We start from the raw sequence: 20,835 nt of genomic DNA on the forward strand, positions 1-20,835 counted from the left end.
ATCAGAGGAGGCAAAACTCAATGCGGAGAAGAATGCATCATGAAACACCTCCCCTGCTTCCCCTCCTGCCCATAAAGTGCAATTTATTCCTTTTTAGGGCATCCTAGCTTTGTGTTCTGGGTATTTGTTTAATTTTTTTTTCCATTCCTCTTTCTTTCTTCTGGGTGAAAGATTTTACATTGGTGAGTAACACTATATAGTGCTTAACTGTGACCAGTATCAGCTGCCAGTGTCATCTCAGACTATAAGATCTGCAAATAGTAACAGTGATACAGAACTGGGAGAGTGAGTTGCATTGGTCATGTACCTGAGGGCTCAGGGTAGAGGCCAGTCCTTTTTAATATCAACAATCTGGATGAGGGAACTGAGTGCACCCTCAGTCAGTTCACAGATGCCACCAAGTTGGGTGTGTTTGTCTGCTGGAGAGCAGGAAGGCTGTGCAGAGGGATCTGGACAGGCTGAATTCAGGGGCTGAGGTCAATTGTATGAGGTTCAAAAAGGCCAAATGTCACATGCTGCACTTGGGTCACAAAACTCCCACACAACACTACAGGCTTGGGGAGGAGTGGCTGGAAAGCTGCTTGCTGGGAAAGGGCCTTGGGGCATCCTGGCAGGTATCAGCAATAGTGTGGCCAGCAGGACCAGGGATGTGGTCATGCCCCTGTACTCAGCACTGGTGAGACTGCACCTTGAGTCATATGTTCAGTTTTGGGCCCCTCACTACATGAAAGTACCCCTCACTACATTGAGGTGCTAGAGCAGAGAACAGTGGAGCTGGAGAAGAACAGTGATGCTGATGAAAGGTCTAGAGCACAAATCTTATGAGTAGTGGCTGAAGGATATGGGGTTGTCTAGCCTGGAGAAAAGGAGGCTCAGAGGAGACCTTATTGCTCCATTGTCCAGCCAGCTGAGACCTCTCTGGATTTCCAAGAACTCTCAAAAAATCTTCGAGAGACATTTTGTAATGACATCAGCATGCTCTTTGAGGATTCTTGGATAAATTCCATCAAACCCCATAGATTTGTAGGGATCCAGCTGGAGCACAATTTCGATCATTCTCACAGTCATGGTCCTCGAGCTCAGGGTTCTGAGACCCCCTTGGTTCATCGTCCATGATGAAGACAGAGGCAAAGAAAGCATTAAACATCATCCTGTAACAGGCCAATGATATTTCTATACGGCCTATTGCCATTAATATATTTGAAAAAAGTTTTTTTATTGTCCCCACATTTCTGGCCAGCATCAGATCCAGCTGAGCTTTGGCTGCACGAATTTTCTCCCTCTAGAGGCAAGCAGCATCTCTAAATTCTTCCCATGTCACCTCAACTTGCTTCCACTGGGCATACACCTTCCTTTTTGGCTTATCTCCAAGAGAAGATCCCTGCTCGGCCAAGCTTGCCTTCTGCCTTATGGGAACAAGCTGAGCCAGATTCACCTGTGTTCAGTTGATTGGAACCAAATGAGTGTTTCAGTCTTGGAGCTGAGAAAGAATGCTGAGAATTCTACTTAACCGAATGGAAATACCAGGTGCTGTTTACCCAAAGAAGTTAATAAAAGGGGAATATAGAGAGAGATCTGTGGAGAATCCTGAAAATGGAGGTTTGTTTGTGTGTGTGTGTGTGTGTGTGTGTGTGTGTGTGTGTGTGTGTAGTCTCATTCCTTCATTGTTGATATGCCTCACCTACTTGACTTTTGACATCTGGGAGTTGCCTGTTCCTGTGCCCTTACAAGGTAATGTTTAAAAGGTGACCAGCACTGATGGACCCCAGCACCTGCAAAAACATTTTTTCAGGGGACTTTACTTACTAATTCTCTGAACAGCCTGAAGTCTGCTCTCCTCGTGTCCAGAGTTGCAATTTTGCTGGCACTTTTCCTCCTGTCAACAGAGATTTTAAATTCAATCATTTTGCGGTTGCTGTGGCCAAAACGGCTGCCAATCTCCACTTAACTCATGAGGTCCACCCTGTTGACCAGCAACAGATTAAGTAGGGCATCTTTCCAAGCTGGCTCCCCTAGGATCTGTTCCATTCAGTTGTCATCCAGGTTTTTTAGAAATCCTCTGGCTCAAGTTGTACCAGCTGTGTGATGCTCCCTGTTGTTTTCTGGCAAGCTGAAGTATCCCATGTGGACAAGGGCAGTTGACTTGGGAGCATCCCTTAGTTCCACAAAGATTAATTTGTTGGTGTCATAAGAGATCTATAGGGAGGTCTATAGCAGACTCGACAATGAAATCCATATTATTTGTTTACCCCTTGATTTTTACCCAGAGTCTCTCAACTATGTCATTGCCAACTGTGAGCTCCATACATTCTAACCCTTCTGTTACATACATGCCTCTTCTGTCCTGCCTATCCCTCCTGAAGAGTCTATAACTGTCCAACAGGGTGCTCCAGTCACAGGTCTCATTCCACCAGGTTTCACTTTTGCCAATGATGTCAAATCTCTGGGACTGGGCCAAAGATTTTTACTCCTAGTTCCTTCCTCATGCCGTGTGCATTGGTTTAGAAATATTGCAGATGTGGTAAATTGAAGCCAATAGCTCCCAAGGCAGATTGAGGGATGCCATTAGTGCTGTTTCTTCAAGTTTTGGCACACCATCCCATCTCTCCTCACTGACAAGCCTAGTGTTGTCCCTTTCAGCCTTCTAAGCTGGTTTGAAGCTCTATCAAGCCCCACTAGCTCCTGTGCTAGAACTCTTTTTCTCCTCTGAGACAGGTGCATCCCATCAGGTGTCAGTAGGCCAGGTGTTGAGTGGGTCATCCCATGGTCAAAATATTTTTTCAATTACACCAACCTCAGAGGTGCTCGTTGACCTCATGGATCTGCCTATCCCTATCAATATTATTCCTTGAAGGATTGAGGAAATCACTACCTGTCCTACTGATCTCCCTACCAATTGTCCCAGTGCCCTGAAGTCTTTTTTGATCGCCCTCAGACTTCTGGTTATTTTGTTGTTGCCAGTCTGAACAACCAATAGCAGATAGTAATCAGAGTGCCTTATTGGACTGGATTTAAAAAAATTTCTTCACTGAGAGGCTTGTCAAGAATGGGAACAGGCTGCCCAGGGAACTGGTGGAGCCAGTTCAAACCTAGAGGTATCTGAAAGACATGTAGATGTGGCTGTAGGGGACATGGTTTAGTGATAAACTTGGCAGTGCTGGATTTATGGTTTGATTAGATGATCCTAGAGGCCTTTTCCAACTTATATGATTCTATGAGTCTATGTGACAGTATAAAGAACACTAGAATTCAATAGATTGTAGCTGTGGTTCCCTATTGCTTCTGATATTAGTTTGTTGTTAATAACATACTTATCAAAAAATGAAAAGCATCGTGCTGAGGCAGAATTTTAAAGAAAGCTGGAAGGATCATAAAGTGCTGGATGGATTTTGCCACTCAATTTACATGTGGGTAATAGTCAGCAGTGAGTTGTATGCAGCAACTGACTTTTTACATAAATGAATACTAGAGTGTCGATTGGTGGGAGCGCTAGTCCCATTAAGCAGTAGGAGCTGTTTCTTGCTGCTTTGGGCAAAAAAGATTTTAAATAATTAGAGTTCTAATTAGAAATGCCAGACCTAATGTTCTGTTGCCTTCTTTGATTTGAGGGCCATAGGAAAATATCCACTTCTGACAAAAGTTTGCACCCACTAGTTACTTGTGAAAAGATTTGTATAGAAAGTAGAGCCTCAATCTTTTAGTAAAAGGAAAAGCAATTAAAAGAAAAAGCAAGCCATTATATTAATCATTTCTGTGGGTGATCTGTGCCGTTGCTGTATAATTATTGCTCTGACAAATTTCCTTATTAGTTGCATTCAGTCTGACTTTTATTTATTCTATAGTCCCTGAATATAGCTCCATCATAAGAATGCTGAAATGAGGGAATAAGTTATAGTATAATGAAAATAAAATTTGGATCCCAACTGATGAATAATTGTGTCCATCTTTTTGTAAATGATCCACAAGGGTTAGAGGAGACAGAATTGAGGGTTCCTTTTCACAAGTTCGTCATTTGCTCTTGTATCAATAGCTCCTAGTGATAGCTAAAGAAGTCAGTTAACAAATATTGTCATACAAAACTACTGTGATTTAGTATTTGTACAGTGGAGGTTCCTTTCCCTTCCACATAAACATACACATACGTATTAGCTATACTTGAAACTAACTTGAAAATGAGGTTGCATTGCTCAGTGCCTTCTTTACATTTAAAAAATAAATGAAAAAAAGAGAGAATCTCTACAGTAAACAAACCAGCATATCTAAAACCCCCACAACTTTCTGGAGGAGCCTATTTCTCTCTTCTGAAGGGAACCTTGAGGTAGGCAATGCAGGAATTTAAAGCTTATTAGGAGTCAGAGCATATGTGATAATCTAAACACTGAGGATAGCACTGCGGCAAGAGTTTTGTCCACCTAACACATTGGCTTTATCCACCTGTAAGTGTAGTGACACACTGTATATAGGTCATTGTACTGCATTTTTAACTAGCATTTAGAGTGACCTACGCTGTTACAGTGACAGTGGAAACACATTTTTTCAGCTGTGACCTGACATTATCCATTGTAACATCTGGTTACACTTGTACTGAAAAAAATGTGCAAAATTAATGAGTTATATATGATTGATTATTAGGATACAACCTAAAGCTATAAGCTTAATATAAGGTTAATATACATAGGGCAAATATTGGCCTTAAACCTACACACTAAATTCAGTAATTAAATTAATTTTGATAATTTTAGTTGACCAATTCTTTGAGTTCTTTTCTCTAACAGCAGCATGCTACTGTTCTAAAATTTAGTCCTGGAAGGTAAGCCTGGCACAAGACTTCGCACAAGAAATTTTGCCCAGCCCTCCTCTCCTTTCAAAAGGCAAGAATGTGGGAGGTAGATTGTATCTCATGTTTTGCCTAAGTTCAAATAAATCTTTAAACTTGCTGATGTTAAAACGTGATCTGTTAACCTGCAGAAGTACTTCACAGGTGGCAATCTTCTGCAAATACATATTGTTACAGAGGGTGCAAGACATGACTGTCGAGGAGTTTGCATGAAGAGGTGAGGCCCTCTTAGGCACGTCCTAGGGTGAGCAGGTGGTTGAATTAATTAGACTGTCTTCAGTTTAATTTTTATCCTTGATCAAATTGACAGTCCTTGTAATGTAATGCTGGTCTTTGCTGAGAAGAGTAAGTGATTCCCATGGAGGAAAGAAATCAACAAAATACTGATATCTGAGCTGTCTTACTGCTCATGAAGACCTTTGATGTTTTTATTTTTATTACCAGCATGGTCACTTAATGATGAATTTAATTTGCCATTTGGTAGGTTTTTGTCACAGTTCCAATTATGGAAGTGAAATAACATATCCACCTAAATTTTCAGTTCTTGGGTGGTAGAAGTACAATACGAAAAGCAAATCTACTGTTAGTTTTCTGTCATGAACAGCTATGCTAAATCATAACTCCTCCTTCTCCACCCAAAAGCCTCGTACTCAAACTCTACAGGCTTCCTGACAGTTTTTAAATAGTGTTCCACCTTCTTTTCCCAGTTTTTCAGCTTTTACCTTTAAAATCTGTTTGCTGAAATAAGATATATTATCTGTTTCATAAAATATGATTTTATTATACAATATTGATTTGGAAAAGAAATACACCAAGAAATACTCAAACTTACAGTAGGCAGATATTTACCTGGTTAGCCACTACTAATCTAAAAGTAGGCTAATCCCAATTAAATTCTGTTTGTACCTTTGTGTTTAGTCACAAAGTGGTTTTTGAAACCTGACTTCCTTTACATTGCTGGTTGTTGTACAATAATTTAGCCACTTGAATGTTGTCCAAGCTGGCATTCTTAAAAGAGTTCATTAGAGTTTGCAAACCACCATGTCAGTTGAACAGTCAGGTGCTGAGATGCCTTTAGAAACCCCACATTTCATAATATTTCCCTTGTTGTCTATCTAGGTGACAGAAGCTTTTCAAACAGAAGAACAATGAAGAGTAAACACTGAATAATCTTATTTATACACAAGTTTTTCCTGTATGTGGAGATATCAGCATTTATGGAGAAGAGTAACTCCCAAACATTTATACATTTATGTATCCATGCATCCAAAACCTCATTTTTACAAATATTTGCCTGGTATTAGTGCATTAGCCATTAGAACAAATTTCAAATGTCTATACTAAATTTCATAGTTATCATACAGTCCTAATTTGTCTGTTGATGTGATACTGGAAGCTGATGTGTCCACTTTGTGAACCACAGGATGGCAAGTTGACTGCTTCTGTAGATGGCAGGCACACTGCCCGATCCTTGTGCAGGAATTTGGCAGTACCTACGAAGCTGGTAGACAGCTCTGAAGGCCCTTTCATCTGATACATTTCACATGTACTAAATTCATTATGAAAGGATTAAGCAGCTTAGCTACCATCCCCATCACAGCTGTATCTTTCCCAGAAGAAGTCCCAGGAAAAGGTTATTTTTCATGAGGGTACTTTGCATGAGTGATGTGCAGTGAGTGATCACACCCTGTGGACAACACTAATTTTAAAACAGTTGTAACACCAGGATTGCCTTTCTTCCGTAAGTCCCTCTAAACTAGACAGAGCTGGTATTCCTGTAAGGAATAGGAGCTAATTTCAGTCTCATCATTATTCATATAATATGCTCTTTCATTTTTCATGAGAAAGGATAACCTCTTAAATGAGTTTTGAAACTCTGAGTATTTTACTGAACACATGCATAAAATATGGTAGGCTGAGCAGAGAATAACCCAAATTCCTAATTCATATGGTGTGGCATCCGCTGAGAGAATCTTGAAAATTAGTGTGTTTCTCTTTTTAACATTTGCTTTGATTTGTGGCATGCTCGGTGTTGCTAAGGATCACTCAGAAAGTGGCTGCGTGATACTTAGTTGCTGTCTGGGGTTAAACCACAGCAGATCTTAATTAATCCTCCTTTGATCATATCTTCACGTCTGACTCATATACTGCATCTAAATTTGTAGTAGCTGTGACCAGGCTGAAATACCGATGTAGAGAATACATTGGTATAAACCTTTGGCGTTTCTTTGGTACATTGTAACTATGAGGATGCCTTGTCTTTTCAAATAAAGAATGCAAAAGTTGTAATTTACCATATCTAAGTGAGGTGCAGTATGCTGTAACATTAGGTTAGCTATTGGACTAGGTCAGGAACCTTGGATTAGGTGTCTGCCTGGGGGGTTATTGCTTTTTTTTTTTTTTATCTTTGGAAAGCTCCTTCTTCAAGAAACAAGGCAAATTAAATCAAACTTGTTTTGATTAAGTCTAATAGAAAAAAAAAAGGAAGACAGTAATTGTGAATGTTTCACAATATAAAATAATTTTCCTGATAAATATTTCATAGGAGTAAAGAACAACCTCTATAATATGTGGTACGCATAATTAGAGAAGTGTAAATTATGTACTCCATAACATTGTCTACTCTGTGGTTTTGATGATAATTTATTTCAGTTCCCTGTGATATGCAAAGGAACAATATTCTCAGAACTCCGTGATTATTTATTGGCTTTTAAAAATTACATAAAAGTTTCATGGCAAATATTTTTGTCAACTGTTTCACCAGCAATTTCTCTTGTGCCTCTGAAAAAGTAAATTATTCTGTTTTTTTCTGTGATGCCACAAAGTTGATGTAAATATTTGCAGTGATTCTTACTAAATGTCACTTCATATATTTCAGCATTAAAACATTTGGAAAGGTGTAGCAGAATGGAGAGACTTTTTGTGCTAAATTTTCAATATCAAATGTTTTGACGAATTTATCCTTTGCTAGGAAACTGAAAAGTTCATTCTTAATGAAAAAAATCATTATTATGACTGCAGAATAATGATAAAAGTATTCTTAAGTTTACACAAGAATGTTTTTATAGTTTCCTTTTAGGGTCTCATTTTTGAATGAAATTCTTTGTCTTCATTCTTATTGAGTAAATTCGTTTTCATTATGTTTCTATAAAGTTTCTACATTGTTGTATTCATAGTGCAATAGTCATACTTTGAAGAAGTTCCAGCATAATAAAAGTCATCCACACTCTAACACTATATTTCTTGGATTCCTGTTGATAGGGGTTTTTTATGTGATACAGGTTGATTAGAATAATCAACCTGCTAGCACAGGTTTTCAAATGTTTTAACTTCAAAATTTTCTGTCAGTTATCTTGAAACACTGGACCGATTCTTGCTTAGAATTTTCATACCTTGTGTTCAGACAACGTTTTGGAAGAGAGCACTGTTTTAAGTGGAGATACAAATTCCTCAGCATAAAGTAGTGCTGCCAAGTGAACTTGTTTGGCTAAAACAAAAAATGAGCAACAGAGTTCAGATTAAAATTTCCACTCTGCCTAGAAGTGCCCTCATTTAGACCATCCCAGACTCTGCCTCCTAGCTTGTCTGTCCCAGATTCTGCATATCATTCTTTTATTTCTTTTGCCATCCTGTTAGAGGTCTGGACTACTCTCCAGGACTACCACTAAAGCCCCTGTTCCTGCAAAAAGTCTTCTTAGTGAGTCCCCAGAGCTTCTGTTCTTGGATCAGATCAAATGAAAAGCTGGAGCAAGGTTTAGATGTGAATGTTGAAATGGGCCCTTCTAAAGGGAAAAAAAAGAAATTAAAATAAAAAGGGAAGAGGTAAGGTGACTGCAACCTCTTCAGGATCAGCACGTCTTTGTAGAAAAAAAAGTACGTGGACATGAGTTACTCTGATACCCCTGCACCTCACCATGGCAATAAAGGTGTCTTTGAGAGCTTATATTGCTTCTGCATGAGTAAAGTGGAACTGACTTTATAAGGTCTGTCCACTTCCCTCCTGTCAAAAATAAAAAAGGAAGCAAAGCATGGCATCTACACAGAGGAAAGATATCCAGTGAAGCAGGAAAGTATTTCTAAAAGTCATAGGAAAAAACGAATGGAGAGGAGTTTACACATTTTTGAAATAAGAGCTTAGCGACCGAAAAAAATGATGCTTTTTTTGCTTTGACAAAATTGAAAAGGGCTTAAAGGGGTTGGTTACAAAAGGGCAGGTTTAGCATAGGCAACCTTTCCCATCTGAACATAGAGTAGGATTTATTAATTAGTAATTATTTCTATAAAGGACAGATTCATACTGACAGCAGTGATGAAAAATTCATGACAGAGACTTAACATTCTAATCTGCTGGATTAGTATAAGGAGGCTGCCAAACTTGGGCGACCAGCCAGTGCTAGGAAGACAAACAAATATCATAGTTCCCATAGTAACTGGGATCACCTTGGAGATGATTAATACCAGTCTGACTTAAAATGGGTGTTCCAGAGATATCACTCTCTGCTGATTTAATTATGACCCAGTATAATATAGCTGAGCATCTCTGAAGAAAACTATCTCTGTATTTCTCAAATTCTTCCTCCTACCCCTTGATGGAAGTCTAAGAAATATATTATTTTATTTTGCTGCTTTGTTATTTAGAGAAAACAGGGAACCATATAGTACACATCCCACAGTCATGCATGTCACACTGGAACGTAAATAGATATACTGGAGACTATTTAGGAATATTTAGAAGCTCCATTCTTTTTTTGGTTTTTATTAGCTTGTCTGTAGTCTTGTAAAAGCATATATTGCTCATATCTGTGGTACTCTGAGCAATACAAACTATCAACAGTTTTCATACTTAATCAGAGTACATCATCTGGTGCTAAGAGAATATTTACAATCCATTACAAAAATGGAGCTTTGTGAACAGAATACTATTCCAAGGCTTTACTGTTTTAACCAAAAATAAAATGTTAATTTCACAAGACTCTGTGGAAAAAAAAAATCTAAAAAAAAAAAGTAGATCTTTTTAGCGCTACCATAAGAGAATTTAGGTATTCTATGAATAAAATACTCTTTGTGCTTTTTCTAAAAGATATAAGTTGCCTAAAAGTGCTAGATCTGTACAAAGAACTTCTACCATAAACTAGCAAAAGATTCAGTTTTCCTTCTATGTGTTCTTGAGGATCAGTTTTTCATGCACTTTCCTGATGCATGAAAGGCTTAAAAGTTAAAAGTGACTTGTGAGAGATATGACACATTTACCAAAATGAGCTCTTATATTTACACAAACCATTGTTATTGACACCAGTACTCAATTTGGTTTGAGATGCTAGAAATATTTCTTCACTGCTGAAGCTTCAATAGTTTTAGGCAAATATTCAGAATGTATTTTATTTTTTTTTAATGTTGAAAATGCTTCTATGCTTATCTGGTTTTAGAAAATTGAGAAGAATGAAAATATATGTCCACATTTGTGAGTACAACTACAGAACATTTCCCCATTCAGGGTCAAAAGTAAAATAGCCTTGGTTTTCCTCCACCTCTGGATGTGATCTTATATGTGTCCAGTGAAAAGAGGATGGAGAAGTTTTAAAATATCAGAATAACTATGATTACTTTTAGCATGTATTCTTAATGAATGAAGCTGCTGGATAGACCAGATTCAGGGAAACTGATTGTTCCCGAATGTAGTAACACCAGAACTGCAAACGCTAATTATCCCAATGAGAGGAGCAATGGAAAAAACCCCCAACAACTAGGGGTCATGGGTAAGCTTGTGAAAGAAGGGAAAAGTGTAGATTTAGAAATCTTTTAAAAAAGAAGAAAAATAAGACCCAGAGTTTTGGCTCTGGTCAACTAAATTACTATGTCCTGAAAATTTGGGAATAAATAAGCAAAGCATTCATGAGAACTAGTAGATAATGAGGAAAAAAGATTTTCGAGAACAGATCACATCAGACTGTTAGGACAAGCAAATATGCTTTGCGAGTGGGAGAAAAGTAGTTGATGTCTTGTATGTTTTGAAATTGTTTCATTACATGCTCATACAATCCATCCAAGGAAATTTATTCTCACTGAAACTAATATACAGCTATACAGAAAAACAGGAGCAAATGCGCACTGCATGTCTATGGTTCAAGAAACATGAAGGCCAATTAAAATGAACCCAGCAGTGAGAATGCTCATCAGAAAAGACCAAAAGCATGAATTGAATAAAAAGCATTAGTTTTAAACTGAAGCAAGTACGATTTGTACTACAATTAAGAGGAAAAGAATGGCTAGAAATTTACATAGAAAATAGATATCCAAAACAAGTGCTCCTTCAAATTTTTGGAGATTTAAGTTCTCTCTGGATCATTGGCTCCCATGTGGTGCCTCGCATTGAAAATGTTTGTTCCGTCCTGGGAAGAATTACCACATGCCTCTGTTAATGTTAGTTATCAGCTCCCTTCTTCCCATGAGCAGTCACAAGCAGTGCTCACAACCCATTCTCACTTCTAAGTGAAAAAATGCTGCTGCTCATTTCTTCGGGGTCTTCTTGATGCCTTTTCAAGAATTTCCCATTTTCCTCCCTGCCACTTTATGCAGGGGACACTGCTTGAAGCTTTCAAATGATGATTTAATTTTTGTCATGAATGATATTGGTACACCTGTTTGTATTACAGAGCAGGGAGATAGATGACGCTGACAATGACAATCCATTTCACCTCCACTCACTATGCGAACAAGATGAACTGAAGGATATGATTCTTCATTTAATTGGAAAGCTCACAAATGAATAAGTAAACACTTCTCTTAGGAAGGGCTATAGGTTAGATTTGTCTCTTTCTTCTGCCCATCAATTTTTAAATTTAATTCTATCCAAAATGCTCAGTTCTCTAGAGGAGAATAAGACTGGCTTCTTCCTGTACTAAAAAATTTTCTGAGTTCTTAAATTTATCGCAGGTAGCTCTGCTTTTACCAGGATTTCCAGCTAGTAAAATATGTTATGGCAAGAATGAAGATCAGATTTTTTCAAGGGAATAAAACAACTATCCTGAATTTTTTTGTAAACATCTACATGTTATAATGAATTGTAACAGTTTACGTTGACCTAAATATTTTCCACTAATACAACCATTGATCTAATTTTGCAGATGGGCATGGGAGAAGGGATGGTAGATCACTTCTGATTGTTTTCTTGTATTAAGTGGTCTTTCTCATTTATTTCAGTGGAGTTGCTCCGATGGAAGCTAGAATGATACACCATCTGTGTATTCCACACCTGGAGCTATATTTAAATTTAATTTTGATAATTTAATGTCTCTAAGCATACCTTAAGGCTTGCAATTTATTCCTCAGGTGCCTCATAGTTTCTTATCTATGTAACAGATAGGATCCCACACTGAAGCATGCATGCACTACAGTGGTTTGCTGTAAGTGTAGAGTCAGAGGACAAGAAATTCTGCACAAGAGCCTGCTCTTCTTCTTTCAGCTTCCACTGGGACAAGATACTCTAGCTTTATGAAGGCAAACACATCTTCTCCTCCACTGCAAAATCTGGGAAAGATGACCTCCAGCATAGAGAATACTTCAGAAATTCTCATTCCCTTTCATATGATGGAAAAAACACTCCCTTTCCTCTCTGTGCTTTTGAAACTCATGTCATTTATCTTCATAACAGCCTTGCTAAATACTTTTCTTAGGACATACAGAGAACACAAAGGATGTACTCAATGATACTAATACTTTTTTTGAGCAGAAATTCAGAAATATAATTCCAAAATTATTTCTGACTAGAGAGCATCATACCTTTTGAAATCTGTGTCCTAAACTCATCCCAATCTCCCTTCAGTTCTTGTCTGAATCTAACTGCAGTCTGGATCCCTGTTGCTACTTACATTTTTGTGCATGTTTAGCTTTGTTGATGAGAATAGCTTCATTGACCTCAGCAAGACCACTTGTGGCAGAAAATTAAGCACATATGTAAACATTTATAAGCTTGCTACAAATTATACTCTTCTCTATAGGGCCTGTACAGCACATTGGCTTGGTTAAGAGTTTAATGGTGGCATGACACACTCTGTTAAAGCAAGAAATAGCAGAGTTTCTGTCATACTTTGCATGCAGAGTTGAAACACAATTTTATAATTTAATTAACAGAGATTAAACCAGGTCAAAACTGAAGTTCTTCAAATATCTCTTCTTATATCAACAAAATTCTTATCATGACCCTTGGCCATTGATCTCAGAGCTATCAATTCTGGGATGTTAGTGCATATATATATTTTTAATTCTTCAAAAGCTTGTGTTCATATATCTGCAGTTTAATGTATTACTAGAGAAACATTTTCTCTTTTTTCTCCCTGCCTCAACTGTCATGAATCTATTTGCTTGTCTTCTATAGTATTTTTGTGAGTAATTATGCTAAATACTGGAAATGCCATAGAAAAATTCAGCAATCTGCTCATATGTTCCTGATAGCTTCCTTGCTGAGTAATGGGATGATACTATATTGTTGGTAATTCAAATTATATAACAAATGGATACATAGCATATTAAAAATAAATCAAGGCTTCTCGCAATGTTCTATGTTTCCTAATGCCATTAGAACTTATATCAGTAACAAATATATAACAAGAAGCAATTTGTTGGAGTCTGTGTATTATTTTGAAAAATAGAAGAAAAGCTGCCATAAAAAATGCAACCATATGTCAGTATAAGAATGTATTCCAAAGACAGATAAACTTTTTCCAAGTATGTATGATTTACCAGCTGAAAGTTGAATGAAACTTCTCTGTTCCAAGAATACCATAAGCAGATGCTTTCAGTGTTCCAAAGAACAGTGTTGAGCTGCTTTCAAAGGGGTTAAAATAAATTTTCTGCCCCACTCATGAGAAGCCTCACTGACTTTAATAAAGATAAGCTGTATTGAGGTAAATGCCAGTGGTCAAACCATGGTCTTCTGCAGGATGATGTTTTATCGACAGATCACTGGAATGAAGAAAAAATTTGTTAGTGTTTTCTTTTCTTGATGAAAATTATTTTCTCACAGTACTTTCCATTCTTTTGTGTCCTGATACTGTCTACAGCAAAGATTGTTTATTCACTCATAGAGCTGATAAAGACTAGGATTAATTAGTTGGGCATGAGGATTCAACTGATTGAAATTTAAACACTATTTGACTTGCCTAGGGTAACTTTTATCCATGCAAGCACTGAACCTAATATGTAAATGTAACAAATCTTCATGAAACCACATCCAAGTAAAAAAAATACTACCATGCCTATAATGCCTAGCCAGGTGTAGAATAATAAGCATATGTGTGAGGTGTTAAAGACCTTCTTTGCAAAAGAAATGGCTGCATGTGGTTACAAGCATATCTGGTAGCATTTCACTATGAACCAGTGACACAGCAGAAAGCAGATCCCAGTATTCCTCTCTCTGGTTTCCTGATTTGCTCAGGAGACTTTGACTTCTAGTCTGGGAGAGTGAATAAAAATATGTTGGGTATCTTACTGATCCATTTCTATGTACATACAATCTAGTTTCAGGACAGGGTTTTGATCACTCATTCCTTCTTCTGGAGGTATGTAGTGGCAACCAACTTTTGGCTTTGCAGCTTAAAACTCAGCAGCACATTTCCAGAACCAGATTTGCAATAATCATCATATGGATTGACAAATGGATACATTAGTAAAAGCACATTTAGAAGGGAGAAGATGAAGAATAATGGCCATTTTTTGCAATTACAGAGCAGTTAAGATAGGCATTCTCTTAAGCTAGCAGGACATTCTTTTCCCTCTGTATGTATAGACTTCACTTGCACAAATTTGAGTGATTATTGGTTTTAGCAGGGAATTATGTATTTCACACTGCATTGTTACTTTTATCACCCATAAAATCTCATGGAAACTGTTGCTGAGAATAAGAAACCCCATTATAGGAGGGCTAATAAGATTTTGGAGATGTTAAAGCTATATGCATTATTCATGCACTATGAATGGAAAGCACCAAAGTCCTCAGCTGACTGTGGAAGCTTTGGAGGCTCTAATAGATAGCATGGTTAAATATTTTACACAGCAGTCATAGGGTTAGGAGTGTCAAGTGAAATCAATATATTTTCACAAAATTGTGATACTGATGTTATAAGAAAGGGGTATTACAGCGGGTTACTTAACAATGACTACTTTAGAAGTTAGATTCCTATTCCCGGTACCTGGTTCCTCAGATCAGCAGTGGCAGTTCTGCATGTATTTGTCTCTCCCTTATCCTATCCTCTACTCCTCATTGACCTTAATAGTCCTTAGAGGGAAAAGTGTTCTGAATTTCTCTGCTGGAAGAAATGATTGAAGACTATGAAAACTAACAGTGCTCACTACTTCACAGGAGACACTTGTAAACTTAAAGAATTGGAACCTTTAAGAACTGTTTTAGAAAAATACCTAATGAGAATTGGGTTGGCTTTACATTTAAAATCTTTTCTAGGCAAAAGTTACTTGACACACCTTTACCTAAGGGATTACCTACAGTGTAAAACACATTGGTAATCTAGGTTTAGGTTCATATTTTCCATACAGTCCCCTCTCAGAGCTGTAATGTGTAAAGTGAAAATTCATCTCAACTCACTCCACTGTAACTGTTGGTTTTATTTCCAGGGCTTTGACTAAGGAGTGGTTACTCAAGGAATAATAGAGGCCAATACATTTTTGCTAAAGGAAGGGTGCTGAAACTTGTCTCACTCTTTCCTGAGAGAAATAATGCACATCCCTCAACAAATGTGCTTTTTGCTATGATAATAATCCTGGGAGTAGTAATACAATACACTGCCCCATAGGTTAGTCTATTCTGCTTCCATACTGTGTAAGAGACCCCCAGAACACATTTTAATGCTCTTTTCCCACTCTTTTAAATCAACATATACTCTGATCCTGATTCTAATTCAAGGGCACACTTTAAATATCCAAACATAGCTTTGAGGATCAATTTAAAATATTTGATAATGATCAATCAGTTGTATTTTTTGTAGCTAGTGGCATAAGACTTCTGGCTGATGACTAAGCTAGAATGTCTTCAGGGTGCGGAATATTATTTGATGCACTGAGATTAATTTAGGTTACCACTGCAAGGGATATCTGGGGCTTTAAACAGTTTTATTTTATGATACTTAGACCATGAAAGCCAGAAGCTGATGGAATTGAGACACTCAATTTCAAATCAGGTCTCTTTGACCTCAGGAATAAATCTGCTATGTAAGGCAATGGGTGAGGGATTCAGTCACTGCATTCCTCACTGGAGAGAGTGAAAACTTCAGGAAAATGTGAAGGAGAACAAAATTTAGGAAGTCATTAAGTCCTTCTCACCTCTTGCCAGATTGGCAAAAATGAGGTCGTGTAGTGACCAGGTCAGGTGGGCAGGAAGTAGTGGGATGATTCCTGGCTTCTAGTGCCATGCCTGGCTGACTCCAGTCAGGGAGAGGGGCAGGATGAGGGGCAACTGGGGGCAGCCTCAGTCTCGCCCATTTTTGTTTAGTAATAGTGTGCTGGTTCTCTTCTATGTTTGTGACACTTCTTTTACTACTATGTTTGTGTCACTTCTTTTACATCCTTCTTTTGTGTCTCCACCTCTCTTGCTACATGGAATTTTGTAGCTTTCCTCAAAGAGAAAGTTGCTAGAGTACTTGTTGTTCCCCTTGTCTAATCCTCCTACTGACGAACATTGATGGTGGATGGGGAGAGGGAACCCCAGAGCAAGAGGCCTTTCCTTTTACCCCTTGCTCCAAGGGGCAGTGGTGCTCCCTTCCCCTCCCCCCTTTACCCCGCAGCACCTCATGGCCCCCACAGAAGAGACCAGGGTGCCTGCAGCAGGCAGGGAGAAGCAGGCAGAGAGGTTCTATTGTTCTGGTAACAGCTTAAATACCTTTGGGGGGGTTCACAAAGTGACCACTGGGAGTCCAGGAGGTCTTACAAACAGCCAATGACAATAAGGGGTTAACAACCAATAGATGACCTTTCAGTTATCTCTTAGACATTCCAAAGATACAGATAAGAGTGAGGGAACCTTGGGAAGAAGAAGGATTACACAAAGAGTTACACTATTTTGGAAGCATGCTCACTTTAAACAATCATTACAACTTCAGCATACTTTTCTATACCACAAGCATACTGGAACATCCTACAACTCTCTTCTCTCACTTTTTGACATGCACAGGGATGTAGATTTCTGGGCTTCTTTCCTCTGCTTGGCTTTTCTTCACTGAACAAGTAATTTTCATCTTTCCTTTCCTATTAAAGATTATTTCTTTTCACAGTTTTTGCTCACAAGTCAACCCTAACTAAAATTGACCAGTGAGTCTGCTTCTCCCTCCAGACCCTTCTGCTCTTCTCCCGTTCATGTATCAGCTTGTTGGTTGTCCTGTGCACTGCTGTCTTTGTCCTCACACCTCTCTATTTGGCTTCCATGTCTTGCTGCTTTCAGTGAATTTATAAAAATCCTCATGAACAGAGTGGGACAACACAGTCTCTGTGTTGCACTCTGATGGTTACACCAAGGGTTTGATTGTTGGTATATGAAACTACTTTCTTCTGTGGTAGATATTATTTTCTCATATGTTCTGTATACTCCCCCATACTTGAAAGCTGTTGTCATGGTTGTCATGGGTCAAGGAGGGTAAAATTTATACATTTTCAAAGAGCTGCAGAAGCACAGCCTGTGCTCAGAGTGAGTGAGCCATGTTAGCGCTTTGTTTAACATGGTCTGAGGAGGCAGATCCTGTCCTTGAGATTTCCTCTTGTGGTTGTGGGAAGTTACTACTGCAATGTTTTCCAAAATCTGGATCTGAAGGAAAGCTAATATTTTTGTTATTGAAATCATTAAACCTCCATTAACTATGCTACATCCTCAGTAGACAGAGCTGCTTTCTCCCAAGTCCTCCAGATCAAACCAAACCCAACTTACAAACAAGAAACCTTTCAGGTTGTTTGCTCATTAATGTAGAATAAATTCCCTTTGAAATATTGACAATGAGAATTTAAAGTAACTAAATACTGCTGTGATTTCTGAAACAGTGTTTGCACTTGTAATGATGATACAATAGAACAAAGTGTGTCTAAGCCCTTAGTTCCTTATGAAAGTCTATGAAACATTGAAATGTACTACTCCCATGTTGGCTGATTAGTTCATACATAAACTTTCAGCTTTCACTTCTCTCTTCTTGGGCACCTAAGCTTGCCTTACAACTACCATACTCAGTAGATTTTATAATGCTTGACTACAAACAGAGCATTTCCTTATTTATGCTTATGTCTTTAAACATTTGCCCAGCACTAATTACCACAGTACGATTTTACCTGTACTTCTTTTTCTAGAACTTTGGCCAATTCCAGGCCATTATTTGAAGCTATTAGCTTTTTCAGCTGAATGTACTGAAAGCACACAAAGAAAAGAGAAGCAGGGTTCCAATGAGAACTGTTTATAAATGGTTTATAGGTCTTTGAAGGAAGCTGTCTCCTGTGGACTCCTGTCTGAAGGGCATCTGAGAGGGTGATATCTATATACAGATATATACAGCCTTCCTATGTCATTGCTGGCTCTACCTCTTTTCTAGGTTCCTCCTCCCGTTTACTTAACTTACTGGTTCCACAAAACTCAGAAAACAGACCTAAGTGCTTGCAGCCTCCTCGCAGCTGTAGCAGTTATTTCAACAGGTATGCCAAAATAATTCAGCTACCTGCAGGCTACTTTCTGCAGCATTTGCATTTTCCACACACTATGCCTGATTCCTCTCATTCCATAATTATTGGTCTTGCAGACATTTCATTTTAGAAGTAAAAGGCTTTAATCTGAGCTTTCTAATTATACTGGGAGTTAGTCAGCAGTGGGTGTCAGGATTGAATCTGCTCCATCATCTCATGGCTACTGCGAAAAGAAACGATTGTTTTGACAGCAACATCTTTAGGCAAGTAGGTATTCCAGCTGCAAGTACTAGCTTCTCCATGCCTGCACTTGCCACTGTGGGTGAGTGAGAAGATTCATGCTTGTTGGAACCGAATGGAAAGAAGTATACATTTTTCTCTTTGGTTCAAAGGAATATAAAACTTACCTGACTCAGGTTCTCTGTTTGTTTTAGGAACAAGACACAACATTTACTTTCCCAGTGACACTGATGCTTTGGTCTTACTTTTAAATAAACTTACTAAATAAAACTGTACTGTTCTAACATTTAAGTGGCTATTACTATAGACAGAGTGAAACCAAGCGAAAGAATAATGAAAACTAATTATGGGCTTTGATTAATAACTCAGCTAATGAAACAACTAAGAAATGTAGTTAGTTAAAATGTTAAGCATAAGCCAGTGTAAAGCAATTTCTGGTATTAATCCAGTCTAAAGCAAAGACTCTCATTAGTGGGCTTGATAGTGTGGTATAACTGATCTTGAATAGGTTTTCACCAGCACTAACATGAGGAAGACTATTAGTGACACATCTTTAGACAGGGATTCAACTCTGACCTCCTGAAAAGCAAATGGTTTCTGGTTTGAGACTGATTCACAAGAAAGTCCATCTTTCAGTGAGGGATCACCATCATTGTGTGCATGTTTGTAACATATGATTTAAGAAAACCCTAGTCCTGAATACGAACCTGCAAACACTCAATTGAGATAAATATTAATAATAATTCTATTAATAACAAAACCCCCACGATCATCTTTGGAAATAAACTGTAATTCCATCACATCAGTATATGTGTAATTTAGAGATTAAAACATGAACTCTTTGCAGTTCAAATGATCCATTGCATGACTTGTGTCAAACCATGTCATGTCTCATGGGATAACATGACTTTAGTGATTTGTTCCCTTTCCTGCCTGATTGAATGATATATACAATGAGTGTAAGGTCTCGCAGTATAGTTGTGTCCTACTTGTAATTATTTTTTTTTTTATATCAAGTGAAACCTTTCTGAATTAATGTCACTTTCAGGGAATAAACTATGCAATTCTTGGTCAAATGTGTTCTTCATGAAGTTAAGTTAATAAACCAAGACTTCCCAACCAGAATCACAATAAAACAATTTCTCATCAGAATTCTTCAGAATTTTACTCGGAATATTTTGCTTCTGCAAAGTACTATGTGTACATTTGATTTACATTAATTACAATTAGAAAGTGTTATTCTTCATAATTAGTAGAAAAGTTTCACTGTCACTGACCAAGAAGTGATGCATACTGTGTTGTGCCATAAAACCTGTCTTTCTTAATTTACATTGGGCAGTCCAATCTGTTTTGTCCAAACTTTTGTCTTTGATGAGAGTTCACAACTTAATTTTCATTACATTTTCCCTCACTACTATAAACTATCCACAAATACAAAGCTAATTTCCCAAAGACCTCTACCAAGTAGCCAAGTGACATGAAACAATTATCTTTTACTCCCACAGACAATAGATGCTATTCATGTAAAATTTAAAAGGTGCATATATAATATCCTAGTAAAACCTGAAACCTTATGGAGCAAGGCTGAGATTTAAGCTGCCAGCTGCAAACTGTTTCATTCCAGGCCCTATTTATTCTAGACTAATATTTAATTTTATATTTTAGGCATTATTATCATAAGAAGCTACAGATATGTGTTTTCAGGGTGAAGATGGATGCAAGAAGCTTACAATTTTTTTTTTTTCATTCCTGAATAAGACTGTCAAAATTTTCTTGGAACATTCTTTTTCATAAGGCAATTTTCTTTGACATCAAGCAAAGTATGTTTTCAGTAAGTGCTACAAACTGTTGTTCTGTCCAACCCATACAATAGCTGGACATAGGCAAAACACAGATGGGAACTTGATTATCTTTTTATTTCCACTGGAATCATTTTTGATGCAGCACAATATGTATAGTTGGTTTTTCTATAAAGCTGGTTTTTCTGTCTTGCTGTGGGATATACTTTCTCATATGTGGGTGTGCATTTAAGACAAGATAGAGAAGAAATATATTTGAATTTAATCTGTGACTTTTTCGAAGTTAAATAACCTAAA

The sequence above is a fragment of the Empidonax traillii genome, unplaced genomic scaffold (assembly GCF_003031625.1).
Source record: "Empidonax traillii isolate 1590-97213 ecotype Southwest subspecies unplaced genomic scaffold, ASM303162v1 scaffold72:size2462915, whole genome shotgun sequence".
In the NCBI taxonomy this organism is placed as follows: domain Eukaryota; kingdom Metazoa; phylum Chordata; class Aves; order Passeriformes; family Tyrannidae; genus Empidonax; species Empidonax traillii.